Source organism: Lontra canadensis, unplaced genomic scaffold (genome assembly GCF_010015895.1).
Source record: "Lontra canadensis isolate GAN:19392208 unplaced genomic scaffold, GSC_riverotter_1.0 scaffold47, whole genome shotgun sequence".
NCBI lineage: Eukaryota > Metazoa > Chordata > Mammalia > Carnivora > Mustelidae > Lontra > Lontra canadensis.
In genome coordinates, this window is record NW_022631041.1 from 5966372 (window position 1) to 5983052 (window position 16681).

At 40.8% G+C, this 16681-nt stretch overlaps 1 protein-coding gene across 6 annotated transcripts in view; it reads right to left on the bottom strand.

Moving 5' to 3' along the window:
• Window positions 1–16681, bottom strand: part of PLAGL1 (PLAG1 like zinc finger 1) — a 108676-nt gene that overhangs the window by 68177 nt on the left and 23818 nt on the right. For 3 of the 6 annotated variants that reach the window (XM_032873097.1, XM_032873096.1, XM_032873092.1), the window contains exon 1: window positions 1183–1277. The exons of 2 other annotated variants lie outside the window; for them this stretch is intronic. The gene's annotated coding sequence lies outside the window, so the exon portion shown is untranslated. Of the gene's footprint in view, window positions 1–1182; window positions 1278–1838; window positions 1854–16681 lie in introns of those variants that run through there. One more of the 6 variants, XM_032873094.1, reaches the window with a different exon arrangement.

Consider the following 16681-nt stretch of genomic DNA (forward strand, 5'->3'; position numbering starts at 1 on the left):
CTCTGCTAATTCGTGTTTTACAAATTCTGATCATTATCCACTTAGCTGATTTCACGACTCACTAAAATGGGCTTCAAACTTTGAAAAACATGACTCTAGAGGATAAATACCTAGGGGTAGAACTGCTAGGACGTGGAACATGGACATCGGACGCAGTCAGCTCTTCTAGATCCTTAACTTTTAAGTAAATGTTCTTATCTGAGTGCATATAAATTGACCACTCTATAATTTTAGAGCTAAACCTGTGAAACATCAGATCGTTTTATCTTTTCCTTCAGTCATAAAACAGTACTAATCACTTACCATGTGCTATGTATCCAGTGGACTCCGAGCGAGACTGATGGGTTAATACACAGGGGGGTGGGGAGGACATAAGGGACCCGGACCTCAGTGAGGCCCCAGAAAGCTCACAGGAGGGGCCTCCGATCCTGCTTGGGGAGGGAGGGGTTAGGGAAGGATTCCTGGAAGAAGGAGGACCTAAGCTGAGTGCTTCTATTTTTAATTTTATTGGTTTCCTAAAACATAAAAGTAACACATTTGTTGGGGGGAAAAAAGTCAAAATTACAGCGGCACATTTATTAAGAAGTAAAAAATCCCCACCACCGTCCTTAAAGTTTGGTGCTGAGACTAAACAACCAAAGTTGCATTATCAGTTATTCTAATCTAGGAAATTTTTAGGAGCCCACATTTTAAAATACTTTTAAGGATACATCTGACCGAGTCCATCATATTAAAGCATAAAACGAATCATATTTTCCATCATGAATGTAAATGCAAACATTTCATGTTTAGTCACATTATTACTTTTAAGAGACTTTTTTTTTTTTTTTTTGGCCTTTTGGCAAGGTTAGAGAGCCAGTTTTCAAAACCCGAGTCTATTTACTGCATACCAAATATACACAAATGCTTCAAAAAGTGGCACTAGAAACGACCCGTTGAAAGAATGTTTTGTTCAAGTCAGCTTGGCTCGGCCGGTGACAATTTGTCGGAGTTTCACACTTGGTCCCGCGGAGCCCCGGACCCCGTCACGTACGCGGCGCGTCGGCACCGGCACACCCTCCCCAGCGCGGCACGGAGCCCAGGACGGTCCTCGCGCCGCGGCAATGCCGCCGCCCCGCCGCCCCCAGGCCCGCCGCGGGCCCCACCGCCACCGAGCCGGGCCGCGAGCACCCAACCACCTACCCTGCGGGGTCGAGAGCCCCCCGGAACTCAGGCGAGGCAGCTCGGGCGCGCCGCCTGCGCGGCCATGACGGCGACCCGGGGAAGCACCCCGCGCGCCAAGGCCCGCGGTCCGCCGGGCTGGGAGGAGAGCCGCCCCGTCCGTTCGTCCGTCCGTGCGCCAGGAGAGTGAGGCCAGAATACGCCCCAGACGCGTCTAAATCAAGGCTCGGGGCGGTACCGACGGGCTGAATGACAAATGGCAGATGCCGTGGGCTTTGCCGCCCTCGGCAGCCGCGAGGATGGCTGCGCCGAGGAGGCCGCGCACAGGCGGAGCCCGGGAGCCGGAACGGCGCGTCCGCGAGGAGGGCGCTGGGGCCCCTGGCGGGGGCGTCACGTGGCAGGAGGAGGCCCCGCTGGGGAGCCAGGGGGTCGGCGGCCTGGGCGGAGGAAGAGGACAGGCGCCCAGACGCCTGGCCGATTGAGTCATCCGCGTGGGCTAAGCCAAGGTCGCCCAGGTGCAGAGCGGGCGCAGGTAGACCCGAACCAGCCCGAAGCCCCGTACGGTATCGAGGACTGTTCACTGAAGTCACCACCAGGATGAACCGCCCTGAGCCAAACCGTAAACGAGAAACACGACAGATGCTAGGAGAACACTGCAATAAGCCAAATTCGCTTACCTCCTAGGCGTGCAGCGTGGAAATAATGGCAGCCTGACTGTGACCACTAATTGTGAGCCGGGCACTGTTCTAAGCACTTCACGGGGAAATAAATGTGGTCCTCGAGACAACCCTGGGAGAAACCCTACCTCTTGTCTTTCAGATGAAGATACTAAGGCACAGAAAGAGGAGACGGAAATAATTTTATAGTTAAGGAATCATGCTCTGGATCGTCTAAGTCATTTAAAAATTTTCAAAGCTATTTGAATTTAAGAAAAAAACTGAAGCGGATCTCCAGCGGTTGCTTTTCCCCTACAAGATATACGTTCCTAAAAGAGGCCTATAAATGTTAAGTAAAATGAAAGGCATGAAGAATTCACTACATATTTCGGAGTTTCATAGCTCCGAAATACGAGGTTAATAGCATTTTACAATTCCACCCACCTTCATCTCAATCTTCCAATTTCCGCTGCTTATATTACTTTTTTGGCTTACTAGCACTTAGAACATTTACAAGTGCTCTCCCACCTTATTCTCCCAGATGTTCAGTCTTAATTCTGTATTTAAATCAATTCAGTATTCATCATAACTTATTCATTCCTAAATTCTTTATTTTTATTTAATGTCCTGTTCTCTTTTTCAAGTAGTTTTCCTAAGGAGGGTTCAGCGAGCACCTTAATGTTTTATCTACTTTTTAGTTCCACATATAAATAGTGAACAGGGTAAACATTTTGGATTCACACCTTTCTTCAAAACCTAACAGAACAAAAACACAATTGCTTTCATTGATTTTTGACATCAGATTTTGTGGAGAGATCTGAATCCTGTGTGATTTTTCCCTGCAAGGGGATTTGACTTTTCTACTTGGATGCCTGAAGAATTTTTTTATCATTAAAACTCTTTAGAGCCTTATCTAGGCTATGTCTCTGTCAATTATTCGATGTCAGTTTTTTCGCCTCCTGTATATAGTATGATCATTCAGTTTACAGATTCCATTCTCCTTCTCTTAGTGTAGAATCCCATTCATAGTATACATCTGAGTAAGTTTATCTTTTGTCGACTGGGTTTTTACTTCAGAGTCACCAGATTCCTTATACTTGATTTCTGTCCTTCCATATCCATCTTCTTGAGATCTTGTACTCACTCAGATTCTCTCAAAATATTCTATTCATTTTTCTAGCTTACTTGATTTTAAAATCATGTTGTTTTGAACCTCAATTTTCTTAGCCATGCAATTTCCTTTTTCATCACATTTTCGTCTTATACTGTCCTTGAGTTGTTTTGAGTAATCTGTATTCTTTTTTTTTTTTTCTCTCTTTCCTGTAGCATGAAACACATACAAGGAATAGAAATTTCTGTTCGCCGGTTGTTTACTTCCAACCTTGGCTTTTTTGTCTGTCTTCTGCATGCCGTTTTCCTTGTTTCCCACTCCCATGTTATATAGCATGTTTGCATAACAGCTATGTCATATCTTTTATCTTGTTTATCCTTAGAAGTGAATACCAGACCTTATATTTGCACTCATATGCGGCTAGTGAATTCCTGGTACACTTTGCTCTTCACTGGAGATGTGTCCGTCTTCCCTATCCTGAGCTTCAGTTTCAGGGCTGAGTGCTGTTGCTATCTACTTTTTCTGTGACCTGAGGGTTTTAGGATGAGGGGAGGGGTGATGGGGATTGTGGAGCTCAGCCTGAAACAGAGTGTAGAGCTTGCTGGGGGAAGTCAGCCGTCACTTCTGAATTTCCTTTAAATCCTCAGCACCCTTCTTCAAGTCAGCCAAGGAATATCTCATGAACTTCAGTTCATTTGCCTGGTTTAACATAGACCCCAGAAGATGGCAAACTTTTCGTGTTTCTGGCAAAATCCCACAGTGGTATATACAGATTCCTTGATGTTTTACAGGGATGCCATTGACTTCTTTCCTAATTGGAGGACATTTGTGAAAATTCTCAAAATTTGGTCTGATCATCTTTTTCCTCAGCACTTTCCGGGGTGGGGGAGTGGGGTGGGTAGAAGGTTGTAGATACACAACAAATTAACAGAATCTCTGGCATCCCTTCTCACAGTTTACATTATAAGCTTCCACAGTACTTCTTTCTCTTCTTGGTTGTAGCAGGTGAGTTGTTTTTCTTTGTGTGGCTTAGGGTTTTCATTTAGATTTTTCTTAGTGTTTCTTTGTGCCATATTTATCCATAAGTCAGCTGATCAGAGTGTCTCTCTCACTGGTAATGAATTATATGAAAGTCCTTTTTTATCTTTAAATAATTCCCACAAAGTTCCCTGAAGATCTGTATGTTGACTTGGTAACTGTAATACCCTCCTTTTCCCTAAACCTTCCCTTAATGACATGTGCCTTTGCATTACCATGTGTTCCAACAAAGGTTCTAGGGCAGACACCGTAAACTCAAATCTCTATGAAGTTTAAAACAATGAGGAAAGGGATTGTAGTGGGGTGAGTGTAGTACACGTTCTTTGTGTAAGGGGCAGATGCTGTACAGCTCAGGCCGATCACTGCCATGTTAGAAGTCAGCACACTGTTGCCAGTCTGTCCAGTTCAGGACAAGCATGATATTTAGTGCTCTAACAATCAAGTTTCCCAGTTTTGGAAACTGTACAAAGGCCAAATGAAGTATCTCTTGGGGCACCTGAATGGTTCAGTTGGTTAAGCATCCGCCTTCGGCTCAGGTCATGATCCCAGGGTCCCGGGATCAAGCCCTGCATTGGGCTCCGTGCTTAGCAAGGGAGCCTGCTTCTCCCTCTCCCTCTGCCTGCCTGCTCTCGCTCTCTCTCTCTGTCAAATAAATAAATAAAATCTTAAAAAAAAGAAAAGAAAAGAAAAGTATTTCTAAAGGCCAAACTGGACCCCAGGGTTATGAGTGTGGTCCCAGTTATAGGGAAGCACCCAGCTAAATTCCATGATCTGTGTTTTATTCTTCTAAGCATTTTGAGATATATATTTATTCTACAGACTCTTCAACGACTTCTTAAAATGTCTTTAGCAAATATAAAGCAAGAAGATTCATGCTGACATATTTACAATTTGATACAACATGTCAGGACCCAGCACTTTCAGGAACAGATGTTACTAGGGGTAACAGTTATGATGGGGCTAAAATCAGTACCATGTGAGCAGAGTGTTTATATAGATTACAACAACATTACCAAAACAGCAAGAAAGAAAATATTTTCAATTGATGCAGAAAAGGCATTTGACAAAATCCAACACCCATTCCTGAAAGAAGAAAAAAAAAAAAACAGGAAAGAAAAGAAATGTCCCCAGCTTGATAAGGGACATATTTGTTTCCTATAGCTGCTGCAATAAATTACCACAAGTTTGGGGCTAAAACAAGGAATGTATTCTCTCACAGTCCTGGAGGCCAGAGCTCCAAAATCAAGGTGTCAGTGGGGCTTCACTCCCTCTAGTGGTTCTAGAGGAGAATCCTTCCTTGCCTCTTCCAGAGTCTGGAGATGTTGGCACTCCCTGGTTTCCTTGGCTTCCTTGGCTTCTGGCCACATCACTCTAGCCTCTGCCTCTGTTGTCCCATTGCCCTCTCCTCTGTGTGTGGTGTGTTTCCTCTTCTGTGGGTCTATCTTACCGGATTTAGGATACACCTGAATTACTTGTGATGATCTCATGACAAGATTCTTAATTACATTTACAAACCACCCCTCTCTTTTTTCTGCCCCCCCATTCTCAGTGTAGGGTATTAGGACATGGGCATCTCTTTTGGCAGGGGGAGGGCTCCTGTCAACCATCTACAGTGGGCAAAATCCCAGTCAGCTTTGTTGTGGAAAATGACAAACTGAAACTAAACTTCATATGGAAACGCAAAGAATCTAGAATAGCAAAAAAGGGAAAAGAGGAACAAACTTGGAAAAATTACACTACCTGATTTTAAGGCCTATAAATGTACAATAATCAAATCAGAATGGTATTGGCAGGAACAGTATATGGAGTCCAGAAATAGACCCACACATATGATCTCTTGATTTCGGACAAAGGTACAACATAATTTCAGTGGAAAAAGATAAATGATGTGAGAATTGGTTATTTGTATGGAGAAAAAAAAAACCCTTGCACTTAGACTTCACATCATATACAAAAATCAAATAAAATTAGAGCACAGATCTAAATAAAAAACAAGAACTATAAAACTTTTAGAACTGCCCTCCACTAAAGTAGCCTCTAGCCATGCTGTTGAACACTGAAAATGTGACTAATCCAAACTCAAATGTGCTATAAGCATAAACTATAGCCTAGCTTTTGAAGACTTAGGATAAAAACAGAATGTAAAATATCTCCATATTTTTATATTGATTACCTACTGAAGTAATATTTTGGACATGTTGGTTTAAATAGAACATATGATTAAAATTAACTTCAACTGTTTTCTTTTTTTTACTTTTTTAATGTGGCTACTTAAAGTTATATATGTCGCTCACATAATAGTTTTGTTTGATGGCACTGTTCTAGAAGAAAACCGGGGAATCGCAAAGACTGCTTGGGTAGGACACAAAAAGCAACAACCATGGAGGAATAAATTCTTAACTAGATTTTACCAAAAATAAAATCTTCTGTTCTTCAAAAGAAACCATTAAGGAACTGAAAAGCCAAGGCACATACAGGGAGGAAAATATTCCTAATACATATATCTAACATAGGACTGGGATCAGAATATTTAAAGAATGCATACAACTCAATAATACAATAAATAATGCCATAAAAATGGCCAAAGACTTGAAAAGATACTTCACCAAAGAAGATACTTGAATTGGACCAATAACTACAAGAATGACTCTTGATGTCATTTCCCCAATGACGAGTACAAATTAAAATCACAATGAAATACCATTACATACCCGCTAGCATGGCTAAAACTTAAAAGACTGACAATACAAAATGTTCTCAACCAAATGGGAAATTTAGAACTCTCATACATTGGTGGTGGGAATATAAAAGAGTACAGTCACTCTGAAAAACTGTTTAAAAATTTCTTATAACAGGGGCATCTGGGTGGCTCAGTCAGTTAAGCAGCTGCCTTCGGCTGAGGATATGATCCCAGGGTCCTGGGATTGTGTCCCGCATCAGGCTCCCTGCTCAGTGAGAAGCCTGCTTCCCTCTCTCTTTCTGCCTATTGCTCCCCTACTTGTGCTCTCTCTGTGTCAAATAAATAAATAAAATCTTAAAAAAAAATTTCTTGTAACAGCAAACATACATTTACTATATACCCAGCGATCTCACTCTTAGATATTTATCACAAAGAGATTATAACTTATCTATACAAAGACTTATACACCAAGATTCATACTAGCCCCAATCTGGAAACAAACAAGTTGTAAGAAAATGAGCAAACTGATGACCATCTCATAGATGAATCTAAAAACAATATGCTGGATAGGGGCACCTGGGTGGCTCAGTGGGTTAAACCCTCTGCTTTCGGCTCAGGTCATGATCCCAGGATCCTGGGATCGAGAGCCATGGCTGGCTTTCTGCTCAGCAGGGGGCCGGCTTCCTTCTCTGTCTCTGCCTGCCTCTCTGCCTACTTGTGATTGCTGTCTGTCAAATAAATAAAGTCTTTAAAAAAAATAAAAGCATTATGCTGGGTAAAATAAGCCATACATGAAAGAAGATCTGCTATGTGATTCCATTTATAGGAATTTTTTTGTCGGGGGGGAACTAATCTAGAGTAACAAAAAGCAGATCAGTGGTTTCCTGGGATGGATGGAGATGGGACATGAGGGAACTCTGTGGGGTAATAGAGATGTTCTATATCTTGATCAGTGAGACAATTGCATGGATATGTTTGTTATACTTCACCAAATACTACACTTCCAATAAGTACATTTTGTTATATGTAAATTAAATCTCAATGAAGTTCATTAAAATTTTTCTATTCTTATTTGCATGGAATGGGGAGAAAGAAATTATGAAACTCGTTTTATCTTCATCCACTATAGTTTGAATTCATATTTACCTTCTGCTTTTTTGTTAACTCTTTTGTCAGCACGCCCTTGTACAACATCAGTTCATTTTGTCACCTGTGAGTATTTTAAGTGGCAGAGACAAAACTCCAAACCATGTCTTCCCTCGGATTCCTAATCCAGTGTTCTTCCACGATATAAGCAGCCAAAGGAAGAAATCACATTATACAGTTTACATTCTGCTTAACAGACTTAACCCATACACCTTGAAAAAAATCTTCCAGTGAATTCAACTCAACAAATATTCAGTAAGTGTTTAGATTTTATTTCCTCTAACCAAAATCAAAGTAACACCTTAAAACCTAAATAGACAATTAGTTCTTTTGAGGTCCATGGCTTCTGACCAAACTACATCTCTCACTAGCCTTATGCTAGCCTTCCCTCAATCTCCAAGTCCCCACTCCCAACTTTTTTTTTTTTTTTTTTGAGAGAGAGAATACAAGCAATGGTGGGGGGGAGGGGCAGAAAGAGAGGGAGAAAGAGAACAGTTAAGCAGGCTCCATGCTCAGAGCAGAGCCCGAAGCCGGGGCTCCAACCACAACCCTGAGATCATGACCTGAGCCAAAATCAAGAGTTGGATATTCAGGCAACCAAGTTACTCAGGCATCCCAAAGTCTCTCCTTTTTGAGAGACTGTAATCCCTGGCTCACAGGGCTCTCCTCCCTTCCCTTACACTTGTCACTATCTGCAATCACTTCTCTATCCAGGTATCACTTCCTCAAACAGACCTCCCATGAGAACATTATTTTTCCCAAGTAAAACTGACTAATGTTCACTTATAGCTTCACCTGAATGACATTGGGTGAATATAGTAAACTCACAAGACAATGTTTAAGTATACATAGTTCCTCTGCTGACATTTTTTACATTATGTGGTAAAGTTTTCCTGTTACATGCATTTTGGAAAGTGCAACAAAATAATCACGTTGTTTTGCCATATATCAAGGATCAAGAGAACAAAAGGCAAGAGAACACGGCTGCTTGGGGCTTCCAAAGAAGTAAGTGAGGATGGTCCATTGATTTAAGTGGCTATTTTTTCCTATTTTTATAATAAAATGTTTGGATGTAATTCAACTTATATGAAGTGTGGAGAAGACTATCCAATCTTTAAGTAGGAGAATTCAGTGTCTAGTGTCTAGCTTGAAATGAAAATAGCACAATTAAAGATGGGGCAAAAAAAAAACCCATTCACCTTTTACTAGTAAGCAAACAGAACCAGTTAGAAGTGATTTAAAATATAATCAATGGCATTTATTTTCATTCCTGTTTCATGTAGCATTAAAAAAACCAAGTGGTCAATGACCAAATGCTGACCTTTGGAGTGAAAAAAAAAAAAGTATGCAAATGCCGAATATTGATACCTATCCTTTTCCCGACTATAATTAAAATTTTATCAGAAAATCCGACAGCAATAGGCAAGAAGGTACAAGACAGAGAGAAGGGGGTAGAGGCTTTTCATAATTCAGGACTACTAGCCACCCACTTTAAAGTACAAGCATATGGCAGACTGACTGTACTTGTTTATCTTCTCCCTCCCAGAGCTCTGCCAAAACAAGGACGACAGAGAGAGACAGGAGCCACAGGTGAAAGAGTTCAATAGATTTTAAAAGACAAAAAGCAAATGCTGGAGTGGTAACTGACTTAAGAGCGGAGAAGTACCTCCTGAGGGGCTGGACACTCAGAGAGCAAGAAGTGGAGTGCGGGACTGTCGGCCCAGTGTTGGCCAAAAGCCTTTATTTTACGCACAGGGCAATTAGGCAACCAGGTCCCTTCTTGCACCTTGGGTAGTCTGGCAACCCCAATTCCCCCCTCTCAGAGGAAACCAGAGTTGTTCTCTGGATTAAACTGAACTGAGAAAGATGTAGAGATCTATAAGGTAAGAGGATTAAAACAGAAATACTGATTATCTGAAAACTGAACCAGGGCACATACATTATTTGGCTTTAAATCTGTCATATGCTTTTTACTTACATTTTTAAAAAGCCTTTAAAGAATTAAAACAACAACAAAGTTTGCAGTAAGTGCATACATAACTGCTTCATCATTGTCTTTACTGTTGATCTTAAATTTTCCCTTTCCTTTCTGGAGTTTGTAGTCTGATAGCCTGAACTCCTGGTCCAAGGACTTTACCAACAGTCACTCGTGATTGTCAGAAGATATATTTTACTTCCCCTCCCAAAATGTCCCTAGTGACTCTTAAGTCTCTGCTTTAACACAAATTCCTACACCTTTACCCTAGAGAAGGGGTTAGCAAACCTACGGGCCTCATGTTGTCTTCAGGTCTCCTTTTGTACAGCCTGTGGGCTAAAGGTTTTACATATTTTAGATGTTTGGGAGGAAAAAAAGTCAGAACAAGAGTATTTGGTGACATGTGAATATTACATGAAGTTAAATTTCAGTGACCATAAAGTTTTATTGGAACACGGTCACCCTCATTCATCTACACAGGGTCAACGGCTGCTTTCATGCTCCAACAGCAGCCATCTGTATGGCCCACAAAGCTGAAAATATTTGCTTGCCAGTCCTTTACAGAAAAAGGGCTGACATATGCCCTGGAGGTCTAGGCACAATCTTGACCTCAGCTCAAACCTCCCATCTCTTGTTTTCTTTCCACCCTTTGCCCTCCAATCCTCAATTACCCTGCAAGGTAATCTCCTCTCAGATTACCCTGGGCTTCTCTGTCTCCTCTTACTCTCTATTCCTACGGCTGTCTGTCCTATTGCGCTTTCCCTTGTGCCCTCTGATCCTCTCCCCAGTAGCAAGACCATGCTTCTCCAAAGCTGCTTCAAAGCTCTCTCCAACTCTCTACCTTTATTCAAAGGCCTGGCTCTCCTTTTGGTTGGAGGAGGTGCCATTGCCAGTGGCTACTCCACACTGGAGAGGTTAAAAAGAAAACATGATGTTTACCCCTATCCCCACTGCTATGTCCTTGCTCTTTTACCCACGTAATAAAACATCTTCTTTTGGGCCCAGGACATCTGGCTCCTCCACTCTCTTCCCACCCCCATTACCATCATCCACGGACTGACTCGCTACAGATCTTGAACAATGGAGGGCTTTGGCCCTTGGCTTGTATAATTTCTCCTCCAGTTGCCCCATCTTCTGGGTCAATTCAATATCTACACAGGGAATTTATGCAATACTTTGGTCTCAGAATTCCTTTGCTTCCTCTTAATGAAAAAACCTTCTCTCCACTCACGCTATCTTCTGAATTCATGGCAACCTCCTAAAGCCTCAAAAGCCTGGAATGACTCTACCCTAAAAAGCTTTAAACTCCAGCATCCTCACCTCTGATCACAACTTCCGATTTTTTCGGGTCCCTCACTCTGTGCTCCTGGCATATATACTTTGCAGCAACACACAATACACAACCTACATGTGTGCGTGCCCTCTCCGATTTCAGTTTCTTCCCTAGCCAACCCAGACTGACTCTTCTCTCTCCACAGGCTTCTTCAATGGATGCTAAAACTACTGGGTTCAAATTGGAGAGGAACAGGATATTTACAGTTCAGGTAGTTCCCAAACATCTAACCACCACCCCCCAACAAATTTCTTATTAATTAAAAAGGGGGAAACCATAACTTGACAGCAAGGAAACCTAGCAAATACCACCTTAACCAAGTGATGAAAGTTCATGTTACCAGTAATGAGGTAGACTGACCTAGCCTTCTTGATGCAATGCTTAGATAAGGACACATCACATAAGTAGTATTCCTGCTAGAAACATGGGACCCAAGTTTATAATAAAGAAACAAACCAAAATTAAGGGACATTCCAAAAAAAAACAAGATGGTATGTTTGAAAAATATCAATGTTACAAAGCTAAAAAAATTCTTCCAAATTAAAGGAGATTAAAAATTCCACTGAATCTAATGCCTAATGAATCCTGGAGTATTGTTTATTTGTTTGTTTTTTATTTCTTTTCAGCGTAACAGTATTTGTTTGTTTTTTAAGTTATGAATTGATTGAGAGGTGCCTGGCTGGTTCAGTCAGTAGAGCATGTGACTCTTGATCTTAGGGTTATGAGTTTAAGCCCCACACTGGGTATAGAAATCACTTAAAAATCTTTGGAAAAACTACTGAGACAATTAGAGAAATCTGAATATGGACTAAACATTCAATAGTATTGTCCTAATGTTAAATTTCTTGAGTAATAATTCATACTATTGTTATGTAGAAGAATGTCATGGTTTCTAGGAGATAAATGCTGCAATATTCAAGGTTACACAGGTCTAATTTATATTCCAATAACAAGTATTACATCCATAAAAATGATAAAGCAAATACATAAACATTAATAATTGGTGAATCTACATTAAGGGGTGTTCATTCTTTCAACTTTGTGTTTTGAAAAGTTTCAAAACCACAAAAAATTTTATTAAAAATTCCAGCTCATGTCCAACTATCTATGGATGTTCCCATAGTCAGGCTGTTGAGGACTGCTAGAAAACTCCCACAAATGAAGATATGATTGAAGACTGAGCTGTGCCCAATATTGTTTATTCAGCTTGCCACCCATTTGCTGGATTTTTGAAAACTTTATCCCTCTCCTCAAAACATACTCAAACATCCTCACCATCTTCCTACTTCCTGGAAAGTGGAGATTATCAAGAACAAACTCTTCACTTCCTCTCTTTCCCACCACCTATGCACTCGTCTATATCATCCACCCTGCCCCTTGTTTTGTCCAGAGCTAATTCTCCCCTGTGAATTCTTCTGCCCTCTAAACACTTCAGAAAACTTGAGCTGTCATTCAATATCCAAAGCCCATCTTTAACTCTCTACTGGCTCTTTCTCTTCTGTAAACAAACATATTAAATTTCTCCCAACTTGAAAAAATATTAAACCCAAACCTCAGATCTCCTTTAGCTATACTTTATAGTTTGGGTTCCCCCCATAAAACTTCTTGAGAGTAACCTCTGCTTGGTCTATCTACTTCTTTGGCATCACTCATGCCTCAGACTTGGGTCCCCAGTTGTCAGCTCTCCTCTGTCTCCCTCACTACTCTACCGATACCCTTCTGAAATTGGAAAGCCAATGGAGAGTCCATCATCTGGAATCTCTCTGCAGCATCTGGTATTATTCCCCACTCCTTCCTGCTTGGAAGGACCCTCTCTCCCAGTGTCAATGGCATCCTTCTCTTTGGGCTTCTCTCTTTCTACTCTGACCATTCTTTTTAAGCTTCCTGGGAAGGGGAGGAGTCTCTACCAGGACTATTCTGCCAGGGAATTTCAACAACATTCTCTTTCATGGGCTCCTGAAATGTCCTTGGCCCTCTAGTCTTGTCACCTGAAACATTAACACCTAGGTGACCTCATCTAAACCAGTACTGGTAGCGGCCACAAATATATGCCAGGTACTACACTTAAGTACCTTTAGGTTTCATTAGTTTCTTTGACATAGCAATCCAAGCAGGTATTATTATTACCTACATAGCACACATGAGGAAAGAAAACTTAGGGAGTGTAAAGAACTTGCCGGAAAATTTCTTGGCTAATAAGTAATAAGGTTTAAAACTCTGACTCCAAAGCCTGTGCTATGCTACTCCCACAAAATCATTAAGCTAAGACAACATAGGCATAATAGCACGTGACCAAAACAGAAACTAAGTGGGTAATAGGGCATTCTATGAGATCTGAGTGAGTCTGTACTGCAGGATTTGAAAGTTGAAGGAAAAAAGACTTCATATTCCCTGGTTAATAGCACCATAGGATGGGTTTAAGAGCCATAAAAGTTCTATTTTGTTAAAACATTTTAGCAATTATTTACTGTACTTTTTGTGTTACAAAGGTTTATTAATATATTTTCTAAGTTTTTTTTCCCATCTGGAGATATTTTCAAGGTACTGTACCCCTACTCTTTGTGAGTCTTTCTTGTAGTTACTTTCCTGTTCTGTCCTTCAAGGGACATTTTTGCAGGAAAAGTAAACTTTCATAGAAAATGGGGTTTGCTCTTTCATAGTGGAATAATTACATAGAGGAAGGATAGAGAGAAATTCTAAACTGCCATTGTTTTCCCACCTGCCTACAAATGTACACAATTTGTAATACATGGTAAACATGGAGGTCATTTTTTTGAGCAGTACCTCTGAGACATGATCCAGTAGATTTTTGTCCTATTGTCATTTTAAAGTCACTGACAGATTTATTTCACTCTGGCATGCCATCATAACAGTTGAGCTTTTAGGCAGTGGGAGTAATAAAATTCCACAAAGAAATTAAAGACTCTCAATGTCTGGATCGTTCAGTTCTTTTCCTTTGTGAAAGCAATTAGAAAGGTAAGGAGATCTAACTGTATATTGGTAGCATTCCAGGAGGGTTTCAAAAGGTCAGGTGGTCATGGAATCATAGAACTGAACATTGAAATATGCCTGCTCTCTCTGGAAGGTAACTTAATATTCTTCATTTTACAGATGAGGCGATCAAGACCCAGAGAGTCTGACTCATAAGAAATGGAAAGTGAGAGGAGGGGTAGATGCAGAAGAGATGATCCAATGCTCCTATGTCAATCAGATCTGGAGTTTTGTGCCAGAAGTTCAGAATCACCCAAAGAACTTTCAAAACCCACATGCCAAGGGTAAGTCACAGACTGGGAGAAAGTATTTGCAAACCACAAATCTAATGAGGACTTATATTTGGATATACAAAGAGTACTTAAAACAACAACAAAACCAATTAAAAAATGGGCAAAAGACCCAAACAGACCACTACCTAAGGAGAGATGCAGATGGCATATATGCATATGAAAAGATGCTCAATATCATTTGTCATTAGGGAAATGCAAATTAAGACAAGATACCACTACACATTTATAAGAATGGCTAAAATCCAAAAATCTGACAATACCAAATGTTAACAAGCATGCAGGCAAAAATCCATCATTGTTTGAGGGGATACAAAATGGCACAGCTACTTTGGAAGACAGATTGACAGTTTATTACAAAGCTAAATATAAACATACCATACCATCCAGGCATTGCTCTCCTTGGTATTTACTCAACTGATTGGAAAACTTATGTCTACACAAGAATCTTCACAGAAATGTTTATAGCAGTGTTACTCACAACTTCCAAAAACCGGGAGCAACGAAGATGTCCTCCAAATGAGTGGATAAACAAACTATGATACAACCATACTATGAAATAGTCTTCAGCAACCAAAAGGAGTGAGCTACTAATTCATGCAACAACACGGAAGAATCCTAAATGCATATTGCTCAAAAAAAGGATCTAGTCTCAATAGACTATACTATAAGCTTCCATTCACTGAACATTTTGGAAAAGGGGATGCTGTGGAGATGAAAAGCAAATTGAACTCACCAGAAGTTTTGGGAGGGAAGAATACCAACTATCCTTGGTGAAGCACAGGAGTTGTTGTTGTTGTTGTTTAAGGACGGCGAAATAATTCTGGATGGTAATGCAGTAATGGATACATAACTATGCATTTGACAAAACCCACAGAATTACGCAGCATGAAAAGTAAACCTTATTGGATGCAAACTTTGTTGTTGTTGTTGTTGTTGTTGTTGTTTTTTAATCAGCCAGGAGGTCATGAATGCAGACTGCAACCAAAGAATCTAACTAACTGTATTACTAATGTATAGATTCACTGAAGAAAGGCAGAGAAAAAAAAAAGGTGTTGACCTAAGTAACTTTAGAAATGACTAAAGACAAAAGAAACTATATATAAGCACTAAACTCCAGTTGGTAAAGTTGTTTCCCAGGGGGGTACGAGTTAATGGTTCTGAAACCACTGTACATGCATACTGGGAATGAAAAATTAGTAAACAGATGGTGATAATGGAAGCCAGGATTTTCTCACTGTTGGAGAGGGAGGTTACAGAGAAGAGAGGGGAAGGCTAGAATAAGCTACTGGATTAGAGTCAGAGATAACATTATGAACTCATGTTTGCCTCAGTAAAGATACAGAAGGATACGGCAGTAGTTACAGGTAGATGTGATCCACAGGTTAGCATTTCCTACTTCTGCCTGTGGAAAAGACCTAGACACAGTAACACCCTGTCGCCATGAGCATACCCAACACTTGCATCTTTGTCTCGAATTCTCCAATGAAAGAACCGGCGCCCTTGGGAAAAATGACCAGTTCTAGGGCTGGGACAAGGAATACACAAGATGAACCAAAGAATCCTGTAATGCCAGAAAGTGACAAAGGGTTCCAAAACAAAATGGTAATGGCAGTAGGTCAAAGAGACACAGGAGCCAACCTAAAAGAGTTCCCCATGACCGAAACTGGAATAATTTGAACAAAAAAACAATTCATGTAGTACTGAAATACAAGCCAAGGTACAAAATAAATACTCATTTAGGACAGTACTGACAAACCCCATGTAGGGGAATTCCAAATAATATATGTAGACCCCCTGCCTTCAAGGAAGTGAAGTCCTCCCTCCCCAGCTAGTGGGTTGCACACAGTGACTTCCTTCCAATGTGCGCAGTATGGAAAAGGGAAGGAAGGCAACACCATAGGGGAGTAAGCTGACAAACATCACCTCAGTCAGGGGATCAAGGTAAACATCAACAGTGACAAGTCATATTCAGAGCACAGACCTTATTCCCTCTCCTCTATGGTCTTCATCCCCTAAACCCCTGTTAATCATAAGACAACACAATCAAACAAACCCAGATTAAGGGACTTTCCACAAAATACCGGATCAGTACTTCTGAAAACTGTCAAGGTCATCAAAAAAAGGAAAATGAGATACTGTCACTGCCAACAGGTGCCTGCCCTAAAGAGACGTGAGGACTAAATTGATTGTGCTCTCCTGGATGGGATCCTGAAGCAGAAAAAGAACATCAGGGAAAAACTAAAAATCTGAATAAAATATGGAGTTTACTTAATAATAATATAATTATTAGCCTATTA